We start from the raw sequence: 25,432 nt of genomic DNA, 5'->3' as shown, positions 1-25,432 counted from the left end.
ACAGCCCCACCATGCTGCTGGCACAAGGCTCTGCACACCCAGCCAGGGAACAGCATCCTGCAGAGCCAGGGAACAGCATCCTGCAGAGCCAGGGAACAGCATCCTGCAGAGCCAGGGAACAGCATCCTGCAGAGCCAGGGAACAGCATCCTGCAGAGCCAGGACAGCCTGGCAGGGCACGGACCTCAGCACAACCTCAGCACAACCCCAGCAAACACAGCCCAGCAGCCCTCCCAAAACCACAAAACCTACTCAGGAGCCAGGCACAGCTCCCCTGCTCTGCACAGCGCAATGTGGGGCTGAAGCCACTCAGCTGAGCTGTTGTGGGGCCCAGGCTGCTGCTCAGGAAGGGGCAGCGAGTCTTCACCTTCCAGCACACACGGAGCTGGGTCAGCAGTGAAAAACAACGCGCTGATGCTGATCAAGTAATTTCACTTTCTACTTCATTATGCTTCGACTTGCTGGGTAAAGCAGATCCAGGTTTGGTGAAGCATGAAAGAACAGGAGAAACAAATCAGCATCCAATCCCCGGTTAATGTGAGGAAGAGGGAGGTTTGTCGGGCGCAGTGAAAGCGCCGTTTGTTCCCCTCCACGGCGGCAGACGGAGCAGGGCCTCGCCACAGCCACATGACAGCTCGCTGGGCTGGGCTGCAGGAATCCTGAACACACTGTCACAGCAGCTGCCATCCCAGGGGAACACGGGCTGCAACAACACCAGCTTTGTGTCAGACAGCAGTTGCCTTTTCACATATTAACCCCTTTAAGCAGATGATTAAGGAGATACCTGGCCAAGGACGGTGTGCCCCAACACGCCAAACACCCGGCATCAATAGCCCCCCACGACAGGGACCAGAGCCCTATCTCCTACCCCCAAAACAAACTGCCTGCATGAGATAAGCCTCACAAACACTGTGTTTATCCAGAACATGGAATTCATTCAGGTCAGAAAATCGGATTTAAAACACGTTACCTCAAACATTTCACTCCCTGTGAGAGCACGGTGCTTAAATCAGCTCCAGGGGCTGCTGTGGCCAGGGCTGGGGCTGCACCAACCTTTGGGAATCGCTGTACTGAGCTCAAATCTCACTCCTCCTCCACTTACTGCCCTTTTGATGAGCAAATTAGCCATGTTTTAAATTTATTAAGCCTGACCTGGCTGACCCCACAGAGCCCAGGGTCCCTGTACCCAGAAGCGTTTCCCAGAGCCGATCGCCCCTGAGCATTTGCTGCTGCACACACAGGCTCGTGGTGGGCTTGGCCTGAACCGTGGTTCAGCCAGAAAGCAATTCTGTGATGTTGTGATACATTGCTAATCTCATCACACGGGATGATCTCGAAAATTACGTTGGCCTTCTGCCTTTCTTCCCTTTGAGCATGCGGCACTTCAGAGCACAGGAGCGGTAACAGCGCAGCCACTGCCATGGGCAGCTGGACAAGGACAGGGATGGGAGAGGAGCTTTTTCTGTTCACTTCCAGCAAACCCTCACTCCCCACCCAGAAAACAAGCAAAATTTAAGAATCCATTTGCCCAAATAACAGCCTGAAGATTACTCTTGTTGGTTCATTAAAGGACAAGTCAACCCTGCTGTGATTTAAACACACGGAAAACATGACAGCTTGTCACCAGCTGGAACAGAGGCACGAGGCTACACCCCAGGGCATGGCAGCCCTTGGGATGCTGCACCCTAACCTCTCTGCTCACAAGAAAACTGGGAGAGCAAGTGCTCACTCAAGCCGGGAGTGGATGCAACAACTTCAGCCAGGGAAGTAAAGTCCAATTACATAAATGAGCACTGAAGTCTTCCTGTAATAATTTCTCTGTTAGTATTTTCGGAGCACTTCTAATCAAGAAACAGCTGACTCTCTCATGGAAAATTAGTTTCATTGTGATGATACATACTAGAAGAGGCAACAGGGTAATTTGCAGCTTGGGAGCTGATTCAAAGGGGACTGACTGTGATCTGTGCCAGCCAGACACAGGGACAGACCTGACACACCTCACTGCTGACCCTGACACGCTCCCCTCGCCCACAGAAAGGAGCTTCCTGCAGCAGGGGGACAGCGGGGTACCCCGGGCTGGGAGAGCCAGCCACGGGGCCTGGGGGCAGGAAGAGGGGCCAAGTGGCTCAGAGCAGCCCCGCACGCCTGCGGCACTATCAGCGCCCAGCACGGCAGCCAGCCTTTCCTGAGGAAGGAGCCAGCCTTCCTCTGCTTTGAGATTCAGGCCTTTCTGTCACATTCAGCATTTTTCCCATTCATTAGTCCACTCGTGCTGCAGAAGCACAGAGGGGCTGTTTGAGCTCATCATGGTCTCACTGCTACGTGCAGCCTTCTCCCGCCAGCACCTGGAGCCCCACTTCAACCAGCAGAGCCACAAAGCAAAGCACCACCACAGAAACTCCTGCTGAGCGCTCTGCCAGCTGCTTGGAGTGGGCACAAGGTGCCCAGCAGAGCTGGTGGGACACCTCACATGGGAGATGCAGGGACCTGGAAGGGGAAGGGTCCCGCAGGCAGCACGGTGGGTGCTCAGGTCACCCTGCCAGGGCTGGCAGGTCCTGCCCGCTGCAGATGCCTCCCGCAGGGCCCAGAGACAGTGAAACCAGCAGAGTCATGGCTACATTAAGCCTTTTGCTAAGCTCTCCCCACAGATCCCCAGCATCAATCCAGCTCCTTTAGCATTAGCAATACAAAGGGGTTTAATCAAGCTAAGCCTCTAAGGCACCGACAGACAGTTACGATAGTCTTAACTCATAAATAACCCAGCCAGGAAAAGTAGCAGCATCCCAGCGTTAATACACCATGAGACCTCTGTATCTATTAGCTTTCCAGTGGCACTGTATTTCCCAGACATGCTGAGTGCCAGAACAATTAAATAAGAGGTTCCTGTTAGTTTTAGAGAATTTAATATTAATGCCATCACTGTTACTTAGCCCTTTGCCTCTAAATAGCACAGGAAGGAATAATCTGATACATTAAATGGTCTAAGAATTAACAGTGCAGCAGCAGCACTGAGCTGGTAATTACAAACCACTTGTCCCCAAAATTGGCAAGTTGGCAGCTTGCACGTGCACACAGCAAGCAGGAAGATGGGAGGCTAAAGTGACACTCAGTCAAAACCTGAGTATGGGAAATTCATATCTGAACTATCTTACAGAAAAATCACCCTGGGGAAGCCTCAGCAAGGGGAGGGAAATCCATATTATTCTGAGACCCTGAATTTTTCACATGCACATTTAAGGTGGCAACTTCCATTTGCGCTCCCACAGCTGCCTGCACTAAGGTGCTTGTGCCACTCGCTCTGAAAAGCTCTGCACTGGCTTTAGGACACCCAGCAAGAGGAGCACAGCGTGCTGTGCCCACAGGGAAAACTCAGAAGGCCAAGGGAACCCACAAGACATCTACACCTCCAAAGCAGCCACAGAAGGAGCTCTGCAGCCCAGCAGCAGGCAAGGCTGGTGGTGGGACTGAGCCCCAGGTCACCCAGACACAGGGGTGACAGGGCCACAGGGGTGACAGGGCCACAGGGGTGACCCAGCCCCGGGCAGGTGGGAGAGGCAGGAGCACAAAGGTTACCTGTGCAGCTGTAAAATCACACTGGGCTTTGCAAACCCCAAGAGCAATCCAGGGCTCTGTGAGGAAGGGCACAGTGACACGCACAGGCCGCAGCACTGAACACAACAAGCACTTGCCCAAGTTGAAGATTACCCTTCCTCGAGAGATTCACACTCTGCTGTGTTAAATGCCATTAAGGAGATGCAAGTGCACATGAGCAGGTCTCCTGTTTGTTCTCCATCTCTCACCTCCATCCAGGCTGCTCTCCCCATCCTGCTCCCTGCCCCAGGAGCGCCCGGGAGGAGCAGAGAGCGCTGGCAGCAGATTCCCAGAGCACAAACCCACACGAAATGAGCAATCAAAGGCTCTTCTGCAAGCACTGACACCGACACCGACCCGACCTCGGGGCTGGCAGCACCGGCTGCTGCTACCACAGCAAACATTTGCGCTTCCAAACACTTACAGCTCAGCGTTTGCTCCTTCGCTTCATTAGGAGACAAAGGGGTGGGAATTCCTGCATCCTGGACACCCTCTGAAGGCGTCAGGAATCCCAATGCCTCAGCCCAGTGCTCTTGTAGGATCAGGATGAACAAACAGAGGGAGAGCTTTCACTGAGAAAAGTAATAAATAAGAATGAAGTGAATGTTTGGGCAAGCGAGGGAGAGAAAAAACAGGCAGATCCTCCACAGCGCTGTCCTTGAAGTGGGAGGGCAGGGAAGGGCATGGACAGCTCAGGCCAACTCCTCATCCCCTGGGCCATGGGAACTGGAACAGCTGTGGGAAACAAAGAAAATCCTCTGCTGCAGGCAGGCCCTGCCACCAACCTGAGCATCCTGCTCAAACAGGCAGTGACAGGACATGGGGGAGAGCGGGGACGTGTGGAGTGCTGCTGCCCAGGAAATGCAGACAACAGGGAGTTTCACCAGTGCTGTCCTTCACCAGCTGGAAGCAATCTAGAATACAGTCAGGCCACAGCAGAGAACAGGAGACAGGTGGGATTTGGATTCCATATTCATCAAACACCAGTTAAATAGATTTTGAAATCACTGATTTGTTAGTCTTCCAAATTAGGAGATTATACCCATTGGAAAATACCCACTGGAAATTGTTAAAAAACAGCTTAAGAGTAATGGATCTACTGACTCAGTTCACACACTGCAAACTGCACTGTCTGGAGTTTGAACACCCTGACTTTGATGGAGAAAAAGAGAACAGGTTCTGTTGTTTTGCCTATTTCCCCCCCAAAAAACCAAAGACCTGATTCTTCAAGCATGTTTTACAAGTTCAGCGTGGCTGAACAAAAAGGGCTATCACATGTACAGCCTCATGTCTGCTCAAGGGAGCTGTTCCAAGGGCGGGTCCGAGAGGCTGTTCCAGGTCAGTGCTTTGCCTGTCACAGCAGGCTGGACCTGCGAGGAGCCCTCCTGCCCAGCATCCCCTCTCCCCAGGACATCTCCTGCTGCAATTACAGCTACAGCATGCTCCAGAACCTCCTGGCTCCAGCACCTCCAACAGCCAGCACGGGGAAAGCCCAGCTCCCAGCTGAGCTCGCCCACGATGCCCAGGGGATCTGCAGGGGCTGGAATGGCAGGAGCCGGGGCAGGAGCCGGGGCAGGGATCGGGGCAGGGATCGGGGCAGGGATCGGGGCAGGGATCGGGGCAGGGATCGGGGCAGGGATCCTCACCCCGTGCAGGGCTGCCCTGTGCCCAGCCTGTCATTGCCTCTGGCCTCTGCAGGGCAGGTGGGGACCCCAGCAGCCGGCAGGGAGGGCACAGCAGGGGCAGAGTGCCACCAGGCTCACCCTGGGCACACCCAGGACTGCCCTGCTCAGCAGGAGCTGTGGCCTCTCACCCGACCCAAACCTGCTGTTTCCACTCCCACGGGGGCTAAAAGGCCCCGAGCCAGGCCCACCTCTGCAGTGGCATGGCCAGTGCCTGCCAGTGGCAATAAAGCATCCCGAGCAGCCTCAGCCCTGACACTACAAAGACTGCTTCGCACCATGGAGACCGAGGAGAGAGCCCTCTGTAGCAACACCCCAAGATTGTCCCTGTTGTGGTTTCTTTTCTGTACATTGCCAGGTCCTGGGAAAGCAGCCATCCCAGCAGCCACAGCCCCACCTCCACACTATGCATCTGCCTGGCTCGTCAGCCCTTTCAACCCCTAAAAAATTCTCCAAGCTGGAATTCTTCAATCACGTGGCATGACGGTTGTCTGAGAGTTTCAAAGGCAGCAGCTCAGAGCTCCCTGCCAAGGGTACTCTCACCATGCAGTGCCATTTAAGACCCACAGCAGCTTGGCCTCCACAGTCAGATTACAGAGTTGTTCTTGTCTGCAATAATTAAAGGCAACACTGTGAATGGCCTCTCCAGCTGCTGTGTTTTATTAGAAACAAAAAAGCTATCAGAGAGAGGGTGCAACTTTGAACTTCCAACACACAGACCATTACCTATGGGATTCTGTAAGAACTCTGACGTCCTAAGACATTTATTAGCTTTGTTGTGAGCTATGCAACCTTGGAATACACAACATTTTTATATGATTTTCTTCCGCCTGACAAGCAAACTGGCAATACAGCTGCTGTAAATAAATAAACTAATTCCATTATCAGTGTAGGGAATGACTTCACTGGAAAGAACTCATCCCTCTATCTATGAACTTATTTAACACCTAAAAGACTGTCCATCAAATCCCAGCCCATGTGACGCCTTCCTATGCGTCAGCAGAAAAGCAATGGCATGATGCCATGAATAGGGGAAAAGAAAAAACCCTTCCTCCCATCACCCCACAGCCATCCGTGCCCTTCAGGACCAGACCCTGGGGCAGGGCACACACAGACTGTGCAGGGACAGCTCGTGGCTTGTCCCCAGCACTGCCCTTCTCTCCTGCCTCTGACTCGTCCCCCTGCCCAGACACGGCCAACATTCACCAACAGCACGGCCACGCTGGCGCCAGGCACAGGAAAACCCTAAACCTTATCATGGGAAGGGGCAAGAGAATGCCCTGGCAGCAGAGAGCAGGCTGGCACCGCCCTGCACCACAGCACTGGCTCAGAGCTGTGCCTGAGCACTGCCATGAGGTTACACATTAATCCCAGATAAGCAGCCACAAGGCTATTGAGCCAGCCAGCTCAGCAAGGGATCAGCACTTCCACAGCCCCGAGCTGCAGCCAGGGTTCACGGGACATCACCCACCAGGGCTGGGCAGCTCACAGCCCTGATTCCCACCCCAGCAGGCTCAGCTGGGTTTGTGCAAACAGGGAACAACTTGAGGCAAGCTCAGCAGAGGCTGGCTGTGATCAGGCCGTGGAGATGGGGCACTGGGCACAAAATATCCTTCCTGTCCCTCTGTGGGCAGGAGCAGCCAGCGCTGCCTCCTCCTGCCCCGGGCCACCAGCGCTCACCTACCTGGCTCTGCAATTGCTTGGGCAGGGATGAGCACACACAGGGGCACACGAGTGAACAGCCTTTTCCTCCTTCCTCTCCCACTGGAACACCTCTAAGCACCTCGCACACAGCAGCAACTTCAGTTTCCTGAGGAGACTTGAGTGTCTGCCAAGTTCTGACCACTCTCTCATTGATACGTGCAACAGGGCAGAGGGGGGAAAAATAATAAACTAATCAATTCCAGCCTGTCTGCAGCCAGAAGTTGAGCTCTGCACACATGGGTGAGACATAGGGCTACCTTGGAAAAACTAAAGACATGGGGAATGGCAGGCCAGTGCTCCCAGGTGGAACAGCCAGAAGAGCTGAGCAGGCAGGGAGGGCAGGACTCTGGGCCAGGGCAGCCCCAAAGGGCCTCAGGAAGGAGCTGGTTGAGGTTTCCCACAGACCCTGCCCACATCAGCACCTCCAACTCACCGGGCATGGCATGAGTTCATGGTAGTGTGGGGAAAAGGGGCAGTGTCAGCTCCCACCTGCTCTGCCACCAGCTTTCTGCAGCACAGCAGCAAACCTGACAATGACTGTGTTAACAGGCATTTTTAATTTTTTAATCAGGTGAAAGCAGGGTTAACCTAGAGCAGCCTGGAGCTGGGCAGCCCCTGCCCCCTTCCTGCCACAGCTCCTTCCATCTGCTCTGGCCCTAGGGCCCTTCCAGCCGTGCTCAGAACCACCAGCCCTGGAGCTGCCTCACGGGGCCAGGCACCAGCACAGACCCTGCCCACAAACTCAGACCCTCTGGTACAGGCAGACACCCAAAGTCAGGCTGATGGGGTGACTGCACACTGACAAACCTGCCCAGGCCTTCGAAACACGAAGGGATGCTTGACCAATCCTTGCCTGTAACTCCACATAGGAGTCAGGGCAGGAAGATGCATAATGGGGCTGGGCAGGAAGACTGAGGTCTGACTGCAAACCTTATTTGCAGGTTTGATTAGCAATACATTAAACATGGAACATTTTACACCTGGCTGTCATACAAGATGCTCTGCCAGCCCCACAGCAGGGCTCAGGCCACATCCAGGAGAGATGGGGCAGCCAACACAAGGGGCCCTTGGCACAGGCAGGATGTGACACAGCCTGTCCCTGCATTTGCTCCAGGGTTATTCCCACTGCAGCGGGCAATGAGGCAAAAATAAGGGCTGAGAGGCAGAGGGGAGAGATGTTTGCAAAGTCCCAGGGAAGGGAAGGAGGAGTGATGCTGTGGGGAGTACCTGCTGCTGCCTGGGAACAGCCTGATTCACCTCAAAGCTGGTATGGACCCATGCCTGTACCCATCTCCTCCAGCCAAGCCTTTTGGTTGGGGTATTTTCAGTTCCACAGGCAGTGCCACAGCCACATTCATACAGCAGGAGAGCTGTGACCTGTGTTTGCTGTCCTTGCATCAAACAGCAGCAAGACAGAGGTTGGTTCCTAGAATAAACTTCTCCTTTTAAGAAAAAGAAAAGGTAATTTGAATAACCAGTGTATTTTCAACATCTTGCTCCACTGGACCATCTCACTGCACGCAGGTGAGGCGGTGCAGAGCGCGCTCACAGCTCACAGAGACAGGGCAGCCCAGAGCACCAACACCTCTCATGGCAAAAACCCCAACCCTACAGGAAAGAGACAGCACACACCCTGGACAAAGTGCTGGCCCTGACACTCCAGGAGGACCCTGAAAAGCACAATAGCTCTTAACTGGAAAGTAATTTTAAACTTGCCTCGATAGCTGCCTGTAGGGGCAGTTCTGAGCCCTGGGCTCCTCGGTGCAGCCAAGGCCACAGCAAGGAGCGAGTGCCTCTGGGCTGGCAGCAGGAATGAACACCCTCTGCTCCTCCACCAGCAGCACCAAAATCCTGCTGCCAAAATCCCGCAGGACCCAGGGCAACTGCACCAGGACAGGGGAGGAGAGGCCCCCGTGAGCTCCAACGCTGCTGACAGCCACATGTGGGGCTCCCTGTGTGAGCAATAGAGTCTGGCTCTGCTGCAGGGCCACACGAGCCCACAAGAGTCACAGCTGCTTTTCTAGAAGGTGGAAGCCTGACTGCCAAATGCCAGAGCACCTCACTTAGCTGCCAGCATGAAGCTTTATGTACCAGGAAACATGGTTTCAAGCTGAAAGTTAGAAAAGGAAGCCTCTTCTCCAAAATCCTCTGTGGTGGTCAGTGACTAACAATGTTCTCACACTCCTACCTCCCCATCTCCTCACACTTCTCCAATTTGGTTTTGCATTTGGTCACTGCTGCCGGCAGACCTGCCTGCGGAACCTCCGGCTTCTTCGAAAGCACGGCTTGCCACACGGCTCAGGAATATTCCTGCTCAATAGCTGGTCTCCAGGCTGGTATTTCCAAGGGCTTTGATCCATTCCAAATAAGGCAATCAGCTTAGCCCTTGATTAAATACATAGCATAATCCACCTAAATCTTGTTAGCCGAGAAGCAAGTTGCTCGTCTCGCCAGTTGTGGGTGGCACCACGGGCCAAGGGGGGCTGTGGCACTGCACAGGTGTCCCTTGGGCCATGTCCTGGGCAGGCAGCAGCACTGGGGCAGCTGGTGACCACAGCAAGGCCACTGCAGCAAGCCCCTGTGGGCTGAAGATGCAGAAGTTCATGGGACCCTTCTGCAAAGCTTCCCCTGCAGCGTGCAGAAAGCGCGTGCCCCCTCCCAGCTGACAGCTACAGGGAGGCTGCCCCCAGGGCAGCGGGCACCAAACAGCCAGAAAAACCCTTTAAAAGGAAAAAAAAAATAAATGGAAAAGAGAAATCACTGACCCTGAGCAGGGACGAGGGTGGGCTGCAGCATGGAAGGAGGGTGTGCTGCTGCTTTGGGGGAATTTCACACCCCAGCAGCTCTCCCTTCCTCGGGAGGAGTGAATCAGGAGCCCAGCAGTGCAGAGCCTCAGCAGAACAGGATGAGCTGAGGGGGAGGCACAGCACAAGGGCAGCTGCTGCCCTGCCAGACAGGAGCCTGCCCAGGGGAGATGCAGGAGTGCAGCCAGGGAGATGCAGCCAGACACCAGCCTGACACACACCTGCAGCTGCTCTGGCCAGTTCCTCCAGTGAGAAAGAGGGGAAAAGCAGCACCACCTCCCTCCTGGTCCCAGCCCCTCTCCACTCCTCTGCTCTCCCCAGAGCACACACCACACATGCTTGCACCAGCCCAACAGAGGGACGTGGGGAACGAGGCAGCTTGGGAAGTCTGGCAAAAAGGAACCCCTCCTTCCCCAGGTGAGCCCCGTTCCTCTCCTGCACGACTCTGGGATTGTATTTACAGGGGAGTCTTCCAAACCTGTCAGGGCACAGCACCGAGCAGGGGAGGACCGTGAGGATGTTGTGTCCCCACCAGAGTACCCCAGCAGCCACCCCAAGTTATACTGGGGTAGGGGACAGCAGAATCTGCTCCTGAGATCACAGTGGAGGTGTTACTTAAGTCTTTAGAAGACAAATCCCCTGACAAGTGCCATTGCCCCCTATCTCCCTCCAGGTTCCAGACACGCAGGGGACCCACTGGGCTGAGCACAACCTGCAGCAGCAGCCCTTCAGATCTCTGTTCCATGCTGCATTAGCAGCTCCAAGGCTTCCTGCAGCAGCCAGGCATGTCTCAACAGCTACTGGAAGGATTTTAAGTTAATTTAACCCCATTAACACATTATATGGCTTTTGTCATCCCAACTACCCTAAAAAGCCCAGGTATAGATCTCAAAGGGAATGCAGGGACGAAAAAAATTATTTAAAAATCAGTAAAGAGGGAAAAAAAGAAAAAAATTGTCTTGGGTGCAATCCCAAAGCACAGTTTTAAGACAGTTCAGGAAAAAACTTCACAGGATTTCATACAAAAAAAGAAGGCAGCCAACAGAGGCAATATCTGTTTTCAGCAAACACTAGCCAGGAAGGCTGAGCAGAGCTCAGCTTGCCAGCCATCAGCTGGTGTAACAGGAATCAGGTTTTTGGCACAGGGATCCTCCCCCCAAGCCGGGCCAGGGAACAGGCTGCCCGCAGAGGAGCTGGGATGATAAATGACAGCAGTTGAGCACTGCAGGGGCATTTCACCGCTTCAGAGGTTGCTGCTATAACAATCTTCTCTGACTCAGCAGCTGAAAGGGACGCCGGGAAGGAAGCACCATAAAAAAAAAGTCATGCATTATTAATATGGACTCTGGCAGCAAGACATGAGTTGGAAAAACACTGAGGGGGGGAAAAAAAAAATGACTGCAGAACGAGAGCGAGCTGCATGTGTGGAAGCATTTCACATTCCTGCGGGAGTGGGGGCCACCCTGTGTCCCTCCAGGGTCCCCAGCTCCGAGGGCAGCCGTGTTTGCTGCCAGGAGCTCACGGTGCTGCCCCTCGACTCCGGCTGCTGCAGCCCTGGGCACAGCCCGTGCTCGTTCCCAGCTGCTGCAGCTCTGGCCTTTCCTGCCCGGCACACGGCTGCTCCAGCAGTTCATTTTTATTTACCTGTGCTCTGTGCATCGCCTGCTGATCCCACAGCTCCCCCCACGCCCAGCCCTGCCCTGCTGCCGCCAGCAGCCGTGCCAGGAGCGCCCAGGGCCCCTGCCAGCCCCGCGGACACAGCGGGCACCGAGGCAGGCACTGGAATGCCTTCCTTGTCCTGCCAGGTAGCGAGGGAAAAAATATCTGTTTGCACTTGACTACCTGGTGCACTGCAGTGTTTGCTTTCCTCTTCTATTCCAACTGCTTTGTACAGGTTTTTTTGGAGGCAATTCATAAACATCAGCATTCATGTAGCTGTCTTCTCCTCTTCCCACCCAAAATCCTTGCTCCCAACCTGCTGCTGTGGGGAGACACCATCAATCAAGAGTGTGCAGGCATCCCATGATCTGCAGCAGCCTGTCCTGTCAGTGCAAGGAACCCCCCGAGCTGCTGTGAGCACAGCTCAGCCCAGCTTGGTCTCTCCAAAGCAAGGCAGGTGCCTAACACAGCACCAGGTTTCAAGAGCCTCCTTTGATAATTTGTATGGCAATAGCATTCAGTAAAACCAAACAATTATTTTGCCATAAAATTCTCTAGACACACAAACAAACACCGGTGGAACTGCCTCACCACAGCCCAGCCCACAGCAGTGCACTGGGTGTTCTACCTGTACCTGCTTTCTTCCATTACGTGTGCAGTGGCATCCCCCAAACAGAAATAGTTCCAAACCTTCACCTTTCAGGCTGGGGAGGCTCAGGGTGGGAGCAGCTCCACAGCAGCTGTCTCACACACACCTCACCATCACACACACCTGCTCACCGCAGCAGAGAAACAGCACGGGCTCCCAGCCAGCAAGGGAGACTGAGGCACAAACCCCGGGACAAAAACAGGGTCCTGTTTGAGCTCACATCCCCTGGAAGCAGCCCCTTCCCTCCCACAAGAGCTGGGGGACAGACACAGACACAGCCTGGGTCCCCTGTGCTGCAAGGGGGGCTGGCCAGCCCCAACAGCATCTCCAGAGGGGCCCCAGGATGAAAGCCCCACTCAGGACAAGGGCTCTAGGGAGGTTCGTGCCACAAATGTTTGTGCCACGGATGCCACATACAACTACAAGCCTAAAAAGGGCAGAACCCACTGGTTTTGCACCTCAAACAAGAAGCTAGGAAAATGACCTTTAGGAAGTCACACACTGTCACCACACGCTCTCAGCTAAAGCCCCAGCAAGCAAGCGCTGACCATCGCCTCCCCCGCGCAGCCAGGAGGGAGGCAGCAGCTCTAACCCAGCTTCTCACACCCTGCAGAAACATTTACGTGCCTTGAGAAAGCAAAGTGTCAAATAAGGAGCACTGAAGCTCGTGGCTTTATCAAAAACGCCCACAGTCACTACAAAGCACAGTGGATCCCCAAACACACCTCCCCCCAGGTCCCTCCTGTGCTTTAGCAAGGCCAGCAAGCCCCAGAAAATTCCTTTTATAATGAAAAAAGGAGCCCGTGGCCCTGGCCATCGTACTCCACACCAGAGCTGCACCCACGAGGACGCTCCCCAGCAGGACAAGGGCTACATGTGCTGTGCCTGTCCCCCCTGGGACCCTTCCAAGCAGAAGATGAGGATGGCCAAGGGCTCTTCTCCTGCCGGGCACTGACATCGCCCTCAGCTTTCCAATCCACCTTTCCTTTCAAAATAAGAGCAGCTCCAGGGTAATGCTGAAAGCCCTGGTGGTTTTCATGTTATCTATTCCACATTCCCCAAAAAAACCACACCCGCCAACATCCCTGAAAAATTTCTCATTTGGGCTTATCTTGCATTTCAACAGCACAGTCCACTATACATTTTCTCCTCCATCTCTCCAAAGAGGACTAATCCCCACGGTATTCAGAGCTAGTGCTAGAAAAGCTTCAAACACACATTAACCACCCTAAAGCATCCCTGTTCAAACTGCTGCCAGCCAAAACCACAGCCAGAACAGTCTGAATTCAATGGAGAAGAAAAAGCCTGTATGGAAATAAACTTTACTAAAATAACCCAGCAAAGGTTTTGTCAAAGTAAATACACACATTGTATTGTGACAATGATGTTTTAAAAATAAAGCTGTTCAGGGAATGCTTTTCTTGCTCTGTACAGCTGCAGATCAGCTTCTCCTCCAGACCCCTCACCCCTCCGTGCTGCCACAGGGTGAGCAGAGGGCTCTGCTGAGCACGTCAGCCAGGACACCACCACTGCTGCCAGCCTTGAGAGGCTCCCCAGGAATTTCAGGTAAGATTAAGTATCTAAAGACTCCATGTGCCCGGATATTTAAATCCACCAATTGTAAGAGCATTCAAATGGGATCAAGTGCAAACACACAGCTCCCCACACTGCTCATCTCCATTCCCTGCATTGGTCCCCAGGGGGGTTCATCATACCCCGCAGAGCAGATGCTGCCTGAGTTAATGCAATTAATGAGTCCACCTGGAAGAGAGGCAGAGGATCAGCTCAGGAAATAAAGCAGCAGTGTCAGAGCCCTTATCTCCACCAGAGCCAGCAGCCACAGGAAGCAGCTGAGCTCCTGGCCTTCCATGGCCTCCCAAACCCATGAAGACCACGTCTCCTGGGCTGACAGCATCAGTGGTTTTGCTTTAAAAAAATCTGCTCTGCTACAGATTATTGAAGTTCTGAAGCACTCAATTTGCAGGAATGAACCAGTACCTGGAAGCTTTTGTGTCTGCCAGTCAGCTCCCAGAAGCCAGGCTTCCAGAGACACACGGATGAAACATGAACTCTTCACATACTCTGCAGTTGCAACACCCAGTGAGGCATCAGCAAAATAACCCAAACCAGACGTGCCTGACAAACAGCACAGGTGCTTACAGGCAAAGAAAACCCAGCAATTCATCTGCTCTCAAACCTTGTAATTTGTTAGCCTTGATCAAGAGGTGGTCTCCAACCAACGCTCTGCAGCAGCGGCATCTTGGATGCACAGGAGCAGCTGGGTGGAACAGGGCTGCTCCCCACCCCACACCTGCCTTGGAGGAGCCTCTTTGCTGGAAGAACGTGGTGCTGCCAAAGGAACGACTTCCCACAGCTGCAACCAGCCTCCCTCCGCTCGCAGCACAGGAGATCCCAAGCTCAAGTTCTTGTATCACGGAGCACTTGAGGATTTCCTACTACCCCCAATCACTGCCAGATCCAATGATGGCAGTATCCTCTGTGGGATACGCTGTGGAAGCAGGCTGTTCCTTCCTTAGCTTGTGAAATGCTGCTTGGCAGATTTTCCGGGCAGAGGAGGGTGAAGGAGGGCAGTGCTGCCATGTTCCACTGTAAGATACCACACTCCTCCTGCTGCCTGGGGAAGACCTGGAAATGGAAGCCATGGCTATGACAGCATAAACCTCATTTCATTACTGCAAGCTGCACCTTCCCCTCGTGTCCCTGCTCAGACAGCATCCAGGCACCCAGCAAACCCAGAAGGACACCTGCAGCCAGCCCTGCCCGGCCAAGCTGAGGCCATCGTGGCTCAGTGTAATGCTTGGACAGGCTGGGCACCAGCTGTGCTGCCCCTCGCTCAGACTCTGCCCTGTCCCTTCTGCCCCCATCCCCACAGCAGTGCTCAGGAGGCAGAGCAGCAGCCACCCACTCCCCCACACAACGGGGGACTCGGCCAGACCCACCAGCCCAGCTCCATGTCCCCCCAGTGCCACCCCCCTGCCTGGGACCTTGGCCACCACTCTTCCTCTGTCCCTCACCACCACGGGCAACTCGACCCCTTCCCACAGTCCCTCCATCCTGGGACAAGCTGGCAGTAGCAAAATCTCTTGCCATTTTCCCCCCTAGAACTCCTCTGTCCTAAGATCTGCCAGGCTGAGGCATTAAACGACCAAACTGGATCAGCCACCTTTGGTGATACAATATTGTTCCAAAAGCGACAGACGAGCTGTGCTGAGGCAGCTGCTGGTCCCCACAGCACTGCTCTGCTGGTCACCAACACAGAGCCTGACACAACAGTGTTTCAAAGCACTCCTGCCTATCAAAATCAAGTTCTTGCACCATAAATGTAATTCAGGGCTAGTGGTGCTACCTCATGCCCCGTATGACCGGTTGGGAGCAATTCCTGATAGGTTTGGAGGAAGTAAAGCCAGACTGAATTACAGCTCTCTCTCTCTCAGGTAACAATCTTTCACCCAATAATTTAAATTCTCTACATTATTTTCCTGCATAAGATCCAACCAAGTACGACTCCTGTAGAAATCAAAATTTAAAATAAAATTAAATAAAGAGGCTCCAACATCTGTCGAGACAACAAAGGAAAAGCCAAAAGCTGCTAGCTGAATGCCAGGGAAGGCCCCTGCCAGCCCTCCCAACCACCCTCTACACCAGGACCAAGTCCAAGGTCTGACAAGTTCCCACTGTTGCAGTTAGAGGTATCAAGATGAAATAACTTGCAGCTTGAAAAAGCATTACTTGAAAAAGCTTTCAGCTGCAGGAGGAAATTCTCTTGATTTCCTAGGCCTTGTTCAAAGAGAATAAAACCAGACACTTGTAGGAAAGCTGTATGAGCCACCACCATGTGAGAACAGGACACGCAGGGATGACCCCACATCCCATGGATGGATTCAGAAGCAGAGCATAGGATGAAACAGAAAGAGCTTCTTGGGGTGTTCCATCCCCAAGTCAGCACACTCTTTGTGTGCCCACATCATCATTGCTCCAGCACTGGGGTCTGGGCACGGACAGAGCGACTCTGGCAATCCCATTTCTCAACATCCCATCTAGGGAAGGCAAGAGGCACAAAGGGCAGCTGTCCCAAGAGGGCAAGAGCCTCAGTGCCAAGAACAAGCCCTGCAAAGTAACCTGTCCAGGCAGCCCCGACCTCCGTAACAGGACAAAAACTGTTTGCCCAGTGCCAAGCTGTGTTTTTTCCAGGACTAGGTCGGTGTGAGTTTGTGCAGTGAAAGCCCAGCCCGCCCCCAGCCCCACGGCCCCAGAGCACAGCAGTGAGCACAAGCGAGCTCCCCACGCAGGAGCAGCCCCACTCACCTGCTGCCCGCGGCGGGGCCCGTGCGGACACGAGAGCGGCTCCTGGAGCCTGCAGCCACCGCAGCCCCGCCGTGCCTCGGCCCCTGCCCGCAGAACAATCGGCCACCTCATCCCGCTCACAATGGCCACCATGAGACAGACCCACACAGTCACCCGGCCGGGAGCCAGCGGGCGCCGGGAGCAGCGGGGAGGACAAGGAGAGCTGGCAGCATCTGTGCCACGGCCGGCTCGCTGGAGCTCACCTCCCAGGGCAGCCCAGGGGTGACACCGGCACGGTGCCGTGTGCGGAGGACACGCGGCTGTCGGATGCAGGAGCTGGGAAGGAAGCGGCGCTGGCTGTTTACTTTGGATCGCTCTGCACAAACCTGAGGCCACAAAAACATTTCAGTTCTGTAGGAGGAAACCTTGGTGAAGAACAGAAATGAGAAGCTGCCTTGGCCATCATGTAAGTCCGGGCATGACACAAATGTAAGGCCCAAAAGCCCTGGACTTGCTGCAGGAGCCAAGCATGGCTATTTGCTGACAGTAAACAGGAATTTCTTCCTGCATTTCCATCTGGAGCAGACTGCTGGGTTACCTGGGCTGTGAGGAGCCAAACACCACGGTCAATCAGGGAGCAGGCCAGCACAGGGCAGGCAACTCAGAACCCAGGCTGGGCTCCCCTTCCCCATCTCCAAAGGGCACCAGGAGCAGTTATCCAGCTTTTCCAGCAGACGAGCATGCCACACCAATGCGCTGAGACAGCACCCAGAAGTGCAACTGTCCCAGTTTTCTCCTGGCACTGGCGCACAACTGCCTGAACACAACACGGCTGGCAGTGCCGATGAGATCTTCCCCCACAAACACAGCGCTTGGGGACAGGCTCCCAGCCATGGTGACAGCACACCCTGCCATGGGGATGCCATCCTGCCACAGGGCCATTCCCAGCCCAGAGGGGCTGATGCTGCCCAGGCAGGGCAGGCTGGCTCCAGCCTGTGGCACCAGGCAGACAAAAGCCCCTCTAGGCTTCAGCTGGTTCAAGCTCACTTGCAGCTTCAGGTCCCATTAATTTGGATTTTTTTTCTTTTTAATTGAGATAAATCAAGGAATGGATTTATCACTTCCTTGCCCATGGTTTAGCCAATGAACTCCAAGTCCTCCTTCAGCCATTTCCCCGGCTTGCCCTAGGAGGGATGGTCTCAGGACAGAGATGTCCCCAGGCCCTTCCGTGGCCACGGAAAAGCAGCCCAGCCCCGCTCCACGCACTGAGGTGGCAACAGGCAGGACAAATGCCCCAGAACTCTCTGCTGACAGCATCTCTCCATCACCCACACATGGTCGATTTCTTCAAGGCCCCAGCTCTGCCCATGTCCTACATCACTCGCTCTTCTCCCAAGCTTCCACTCACTACTGCAGCCTGAGAACAAACTCCCTCCAAGTGCTGAGAGGATTAGCCCAGGCATCCCAGGAATACTGGGCTGGGTTTTCATGATGAAACATTTTTGGCTGAAAAAGGAAGGAAATAAAATTAAAAAAAGGAAGCACATCTTCTGTCACCTGATGAGAAGATGACTCATAACATTACTGCCATCCATGGTCGGGTGGGGTCAGGGACCACCAACACTTCCCTGCCTCCTCTTTGGGCATCACAGATAGCAGGAACATTGGGTAGGACGTGACCGTGTTATCTGAGGTCCACACAGGGAAGGGCCTCTTGGCACAGAACTAGTCTTAAACATATTTATACCCTGCATCATCTCTAAGACTGGTGACCATGCAGAAGTAACACAAAATTAATCAGAATACTCTAAAAAAAGGAACAAAACCATCCTTACAAGAGAAATTTCCTTCTTGAAGTGCACTTCCACCTGGGTCCTGGGAAGCTCATCCACATCCACGCCATTCCCTGTGCCCGCAAAGGGCCGCAGGATGCCCTGGATGCAGAGCTATGGGCCCCACACCCCGTGAACAGGACGGGCCAGGCTGCACCTCCCGTTACCACCCGTGTGAAACCGTCCTCCAACAGAGGCCAGAGGGGGCTCAGCAGCCCCCAGCAGCCTGTGGGGCCGTGGCCAGCAGCTTGGGGACCTGCTCACTGGGACAGCAGAGCCCTGGGCACCACGGCGAGGCTCGGCACGCACAACCTCACTTAGGATGTGCCCAGGACACGAGCAGAGCTTCATACACCAGCCAACCCCTTCTCAGCCCTGGGAAAGGCTCCCAAAGCCCAGAGGCAGCCACGGGACATCATTTGTAAATAAAAACCCACAGAAGTCACCTTGAAAGCACACAGAGACCTCCTTGGGGTGTCCAAGATAGGAATGGCATGAGCGACACCAATGACATTTCAAGGAGAAAGTCCCTATTCCTTTGGAAAGGGCTGTTTCTATAGAAATAAATTGTTGCCAAAGTTTGGTTGAAGGCCAAACCACGAGCCTTGGCTCCTTGCAGAAATGAGATACACCGCATGAAGAGAGCAGATGCTTTCCGGGCACGAGTCTGCCCGTGTCTCAAAGGAGATGGACAGACAGCCCCACCAGCACCGGGTGCTGGCCATATTGACACACGGCTCCTCCAGCTCCCCATGCAGCTATGACAAGGAACATAGAATCGAGTACACTCTCCTTCTAAAATACACACTTCTCATCTTCCCACTTGACAATCAGAGTAGGATTTCCGCCAGGGAGCACGTTCGGATCACAAGCACTTGGACAACACTCCAGTACTTCAAAACAAACTCCGGGCCGGGCAGCAGGCAGGAGCGGGCTGGCTGTCCCCGCTCGGCCCCGCGGGGAGCGCGGCCGGCACCTCCCGCAGCCCCGGGGAGCCGCAGCCGCCCCGAGGGGCTCCGGGGGCAGCGCCGCCTCCTCCCGCGGCCGCGCCGGGAGGTGAGGACGCGCTGCCCAGCCCCGGGCACCGCGGAGCCGGGGACGCCGGGCCCGGGCCGCCCCTCGCCGGGGATGCCGCGGCCCCCGGGCCGGCCGGGCGCGGATTACTCAGCGTTTCCAGCGGCAGACGGTGCGTCCGCGCCCCTGCCCGTGCTCCCCCGCCCCGGGCCCCGGCCCGCCGCTTACCGATGCCCGGCGCCACATAGACGAAGTAGAGGAAGGAGGAGGAGAGCGAGAAGAGGAAGAGCGCGGCCAGCAGCGAGCGCCGGGGCAGCAGCCGCCAGGCGCCGCGGGGGCCGCGGGGCCACCGCATGGCCGATGCGGCGCCGCCGCCGCCCTGCTGCCGCTCGGCCGCCGCTCACATGCGCCGAGGCCCGGCGGGAGGCGCCGCGCCGGGGCCGCTCCGAGCCGCCGCCCGCGCCCAGCGCCGCCGCATGAATGTGCCGCGGCGGGGCGGGGAGCGGGGCGGGCGGCGGGGCGGGCCCGAGCCCCCGCAGCACCGCCGGCTCCTCGGCTGACGCCGCCCCGCGCACCGCCGGTGGTCCCGGTTCACGGGCGCCGACCTCGGGCCCGCCGGCCTCGGTTCCTGCGGTGCCGCCGGTGCTCCCGGGATAGGCGGCGGTAGCTCCGGGACGCTCGGCAATGGCTCTGGGCCCCCGCCACAGACCGCAATGGCCCGGGATGCCCGGCAGCCGTCAAGGGACGCCCGACAGCGGCCCCAAGACACGCAGAAGTGGCTGAGGACAGCCGGCCGTGGCCCAAGGGAAGCCGGCCGTGAGCCCAGGACACCCAGCCGTGGCCCCGGGACGTTCATCAATGGCTGGGGACACCCAGCCGTGCCCCTGGGACACACAGCCGTGCCCCTGGGACACACAGCCGTGCCCCTGGGACACACAGCCGTGCCCCTGGGACACACAGCCGTGCCCCTGGGACACACAGCCGTGCCCCTGGGACACACAGCCGTGGTCCAGGGACACCCAGCCGTGCCTCTGGGACACCCAGCCGTGCCCCTGGGACACACAGCCGTGCCCCTGGGACACACAGCCGTGGTCCAGGGACACCCAGCCGTGCCCCTGGGACACACAGCCGTGGTCCAGGGACACCCAGCCGTGCCTCTGGGACACACAGCCGTGGTCCAGGGACACACAGCCGTGCCTCTGGGACACCCAGCCGTGCCTCTGGGACACACAGCCGTGGTCCAGGGACACCCAGCCGTGCCTCTGGGACACCCAGCCGTGCCCCTGGGACACACAGCCGTGCCCCTGGGACACACAGCCGTGGTCCAGGGACACCCAGCCGTGCCTCTGGGACACCCAGCCGTGCCTCTGGGACACCCAGCCGTGCCCCTGGGACACCCAGCCGTGCCTCTGGGACACCCAGCCGTGCCCCTGGGACACCCAGCCCCAGGAGAACAAGGGCTCAGCCCCTGCCCCGGCCCAGCGAGCATCAGGGGTCTGTCGGAGCGAGTGCTGGGTGCCCCAGACATCGTGCGGGAGAAGACGGAACCAGAGGGGAGGTGATGGACACAGATGGGTGGAAGGGAAGAAGGGGCAAAGTCATCACGGTCAGGGCAATAATGAGCACGACCAGCAACCGGCAGCCCAGTCGGTTACACGGTAATTAAGTAGTTTTGCACACATTTGTGGGCAGCTCCCCTCACGTCTGTAGGAGGAGTTGGAAGGAGATGTGGAGATGGCTGAAAATTAAAATACGAGAGACCAGAAACACCGTCTTTATCGAGGGAGCCGGAAGTTGCTGCAAAGCAGATGGGGCCCAGCCCAGCCCAGAGAGGACTGGTTTGTGCCTCGTTTATGATTGCAGACTTTGCTCGGGGGAGGCTGGAAGGAGAGATAATTCCTATTTCAGCAACAGATAATGCTGAGGAAGCCCAGGCTCCAGGCAGGAAGGGAGGCTGTGGGCCAGACATGGCCAGCTGCCACCGCCCAGGGTGGGCAGCAAAGGCAGCAGCACTCCCAGGAATGATGGGCTGTGGGACAGGAGATGGGGACAGGCCATCTGCCAGGACATGCCCTGTATGTCCCTCCCGACACGGGTCCCAGGGATGAGTCTCCCAGGCAGGGAGCGAGGCATGCTCAGCCCAAACTGCTGAGCCCAGAGCACGGTGCCAGCGGGGCTGTGGGCTGGGCAGTGCCCTGCACCAGCCCCGTGCCAGCCTGGCACTGGGATAAAATGGGATATGGGATAAAGGATCTCTGGGATAAAGGATTCTCCAGGTATGGCTGTGCGTCACCGTAACCCCTGCAAGGACTAGTCCCCCTTCCAGCCTGGGTGCAGGAGGGGCAAATAGAGAAAACAGTTCCCATGTTCAGCAAAAGGGACACAGGCAAACTTCTCGTAGATACAGAGTCTCACTGGAGCAAGGATATAAAGTTAAAAAAGAGAGGAGTTTAGCAGAAAAGTAGAAATCTCTCATTAAAAGGTAAGGCATTCATTTTCTTCATGTGCCAAGGCATGGAAGGATGCTGAGGAGGAAACCAGGGATTTGCCTGGAGAGGCTGCATGAGCTGCATTAACTTCAGGAATAAGGAAACTGGTACTTGTTCTTGTTTTCCACGACTGCTACTCCATCACCACCTTCATTGAAATAAATTAAATCCTGAGCCCTCTTAACTTCTGCTAGTCCACAGTACTGCAGCAGAACTGCATGGCCAAGTGGCGGCTGGATTTGCTGTTCACAAAACAGCGTTTAGCCAACTCCTAAAAGGATGCCTTGGGCGAGGAAATGCAAGAAGATTTCTTGCTTGGTTTATGATTTGTTTGATGCAGACATGGTCAAAGGTGAGACGTCGTCGCAACCAATGATCTAACCTTTAGAACATATTTAATTAGCAATGACATTGCTGGAGGAGCCACCCAGAAACTCGCTCCCAGGCCTGGGCTGCCGCAGTGGGGACTGTCACAGACAAATGAAGTCAGGGAAGCCTTGGAGCCACACTGGGACATGCCTGCCCCACTCTGACTCACCTCCCAACTCCCTCTCTCCCCAGGGCTCCAGTCAATCCACTTCACTTTGACCCTTTTCTCTTGCTTTGTCTCTTCCCCTCTCGTCCTTCCCTGCCTCTCCACTGCACCCCAGCTAAGGGATTGGGAGCATCGGTCAAAGCCATCCTCCCACTTGTGATCCTTTGCCAGTAAAAAACAACGACATGAAACGGGACGAGAGGTTTCAGTCTGGGACCATTCCACGGGCCGGGTTAGGACTTGGGGCAGGGGCACTGCCAGGTGGGGCTGTGGCCGGGAGTGCAATGGTCACTCGTGCCCAGGGAGCCCTGGCTCTGCCCCACTGCAGCCTGCAGCCACCACTGCAGCCCTGCCAGCTGTGGGGAGCAGCAAAGTCCCACTTTGTGCAGAGTTTAACCAGTCGATGGGGCCTGAGACGCTTTAAGGAGGGTTTGAGTGAGCGGCTTTGCCAACAGCCTCGGGGGGAAGGCAAGATCTATTGGTGCGTGGCCATGAGCAGGAACGCAGGGACAGGTCCTGCCAGTGCACCTACACTCCGAGAAGATGTAGCTGCGCCCTTGGAGCGCGTCTGCACACAAAAGACATTTTGTATCTGGAGGGAGAGCAGTTCCGAGGGCTCGGAGGGAGGGAACGGACACTGTTGCACCATGCGTGGTCTGGGGAGGTTTGGGGAGGTTTTGGGAGGTTTGGGGTGGTCTGGGGAGGTCTGGGGAGGTTTGGGGCTCCATTTATAAAGGTGAGGGCAGTCAGTGTCACACTGTGTCGCCCTCCAGCAGCCCAGCAACGCAGCTTGCTTGAACTCTTCCCTGGAGCTCCTGCTGCCAGGTGCTTTGTGAGGGAAGTGGGAACCTGAGCTGTGTCTCCCAGAGACAGACAGAAACTTGGGGTGCACTGGATGCTGACCAGCTCTCAGCCTTGCAGTAGCAATGTGCTCGCTCTGTGTTTCACTAAATGTGTCTTGGCAGCACAGTGTCATCCCGGAGCAGGACGCAGGGGATGCATGCACAGTAGGAATGTAAATGTTTTTTACATGTACACCCACAGCCCCAGCATATGCAATAAATACACAACAGCATATGCTATGAGCCAGATCAGAGACATAATTATTGATGCAGCAGGTTTTCAGAAAGACACAACAGGGTGTGTACTTAATTTGGCAATAAGAGCACACCTAAGCGGCCCTGGCATTTTCCCCTGGGTATCAGACCACTGCCACCCACGGATGCAGCCATTTCATCTCACATTGGTGTCGGCAGGAACACAGAGGAAACCAAAAGCAGGTATTTGTTTGTTAAAATGGGAAAACTCCACTGAAGGCCACAAGATGCTCCTTGCACCCAGGAGTGCTGTAGACCAGTTGCCAGATTATGCCACCCACTACACTTTCTAGCAAGTCTATTAAGGCTCTGATCTTAGCAGCATCTGTACACGTGCCTAACCATAGGGATGACTCATTCTGCCGGAGTCAAGAGATGTGTCACAGCTCCCAAAAGGAGGCAACATCCACAGAAACGATTTTGCAAAGCTCCACGTTCACTTGGAAGGCAGCTCTCATCAGAGAAATCAGAGAAATAGGCTAAAATGTTTCTTCTCATGGCACATTGCAGAGATTCAAATGATTTTGTTCATCAGCCCACCTCTGAAGGTTGATCATCTGATCCAGTCAAAGAGCAGACTTGTGCAAAAACTCGTAAAATGCCTTTGAGATCTAAACACTCAGTCCAGGGAATACAGCAGGCTGTACTTCCCAAAACTTCCCAAGGAAGAAAATTTCAGCTGATGAGATGAAATTATTTTGTAATTCAACGCAAGTAATTTATCCGTATTTTAAAATACTGCTTTAAAAAGTCCCTCACAAAGGGCTATGACAATGGCTGGGGTAAACTATTGCCAAACAGCCCAAACTGTCTAAGAGTCAGAAAATAAACAGGCTATTTCCAGTACATCTGGAGGTCAAGAGGAGAATGCCAGAAAGCTCTCCACTGGGGCCAGCCTTGTTTGTGGATCAGATGGAAGAATGCTGCTCTTCCCTGGTCTGCAAGGACTTCAGGCATAACCAGATGAAAAGGCAATGGAGGAAGAGGTGAAACCCTGCCTAACTCCTGCCAGGTGACAGGGATGGAAAAACATCTGCATTATTCAGGCACACAGCTGGATTTCAAAAGTAGCAGCGGAGCCAAGACCGTGGGGTGAAATTCTGCCTCTCTTTAAGCTACCTGAATTCATGGCTTCACATCATGTAGAAATACAACTGCTTTCCAGAAATCTGGGGACAAGGACAACCAGGAACAAAAGAACATTTCAGAGGAAATTGCTTTCTATTAACTCATAATTACATAATGCAAAATTAACTCTCAAAGGCCAATAGCTTAATTGGATTCCCAAAAGGGGAAAACAGTTGTATGGTGAATAAGAACTTTCCACGGTCACATTAAGTACCACGGTTCAAATGCAGAATATAAATTCTTCTGCTGTCAATAGCTACTGCAGAGGGGCTCTGAACCATTCCCACTTAATTGCTGACCAGTGGCAAGCTGCTCAGGTGACCATACAAAGTGCAAAGATACCTCCTTGCACTTTCAGTCACACACAAAATCATAATTAATCCTGTTAATATATTTAGATATGTTACTGGAATAAAGTATGAAGCCTTCTAGCCACCTCATTCCCCTTCTCAACTTGGATTTTAAGTAACTGGAATAAAATATTTACTTAGAAAGGCAAAGAGATGAACCTCTTGACCACCCAGGCGCTGCCCCTGTACTCATTGCCCTTTGATGTACAAGGAAAGGGCTTGTAGGACTTCCTTAAAACACGGGCAGCCTTTCATTTCTCTTACATTTGTAGCGAGGTCGGGCTGTGGTTTTGGATGAGTCGCTCAGAATGCAGCGAGCACGGCACAGAGTGATGCCAGCTCACCTTGGTCAGATGAGGGAGGGGAGTTTGCCTTGCCTCTCCCGGCCAAAGGGAGCTCGGGCGTTTGTTTCCAGGTCCCGTGTGGGACGTGTCGGCTCAAGGAGCCGGGGCTGGGAAGCTGTCCCTGTGTCCCTGTGTCCCCGTGTCCCTGTGTCCCTGTGTCCCTATGTCCCCGTGTCCCCGTGTCCCTGTGTCCCCGTGTCCCCGTGTCCCCGTGTCCCCGTGTCCCCGTGTCCCCGTGTCCCTATGTCCC

The 25,432-nt window shown here is 55.0% G+C and overlaps 1 protein-coding gene across 3 annotated transcripts in view; it reads right to left on the bottom strand.

Annotated features, from left to right (window-relative positions):
• The window catches only part of B4GALT5 (beta-1,4-galactosyltransferase 5), a 32,615-nt gene extending 13,036 nt beyond the window's left edge, over positions 1-19,579 (bottom strand). The window contains exon 1 of one of the 3 annotated variants that reach the window (XM_005524970.3): positions 19,468-19,579. The gene's annotated coding sequence lies outside the window, so the exon portion shown is untranslated. Of the gene's footprint in view, positions 1-4,014; positions 4,148-14,086; positions 14,144-19,467 lie in introns of those variants that run through there. The other 2 variants (XM_088064668.1, XM_088064669.1) reach the window with 2 other exon arrangements.
• Between the last annotated feature and the right edge of the window lie 5,853 nt (positions 19,580-25,432).

The sequence above is a fragment of the Pseudopodoces humilis genome, chromosome 19 (genome assembly GCF_049639895.1).
Source record: "Pseudopodoces humilis isolate 2021_Gansu_Grassland_sample_001 chromosome 19, ASM4963989v1, whole genome shotgun sequence".
Lineage (NCBI taxonomy): Eukaryota > Metazoa > Chordata > Aves > Passeriformes > Paridae > Pseudopodoces > Pseudopodoces humilis.
Note: the sequence above shows the minus strand (reverse complement) of the source record. Positions and strands in the feature narration are given on the sequence as shown.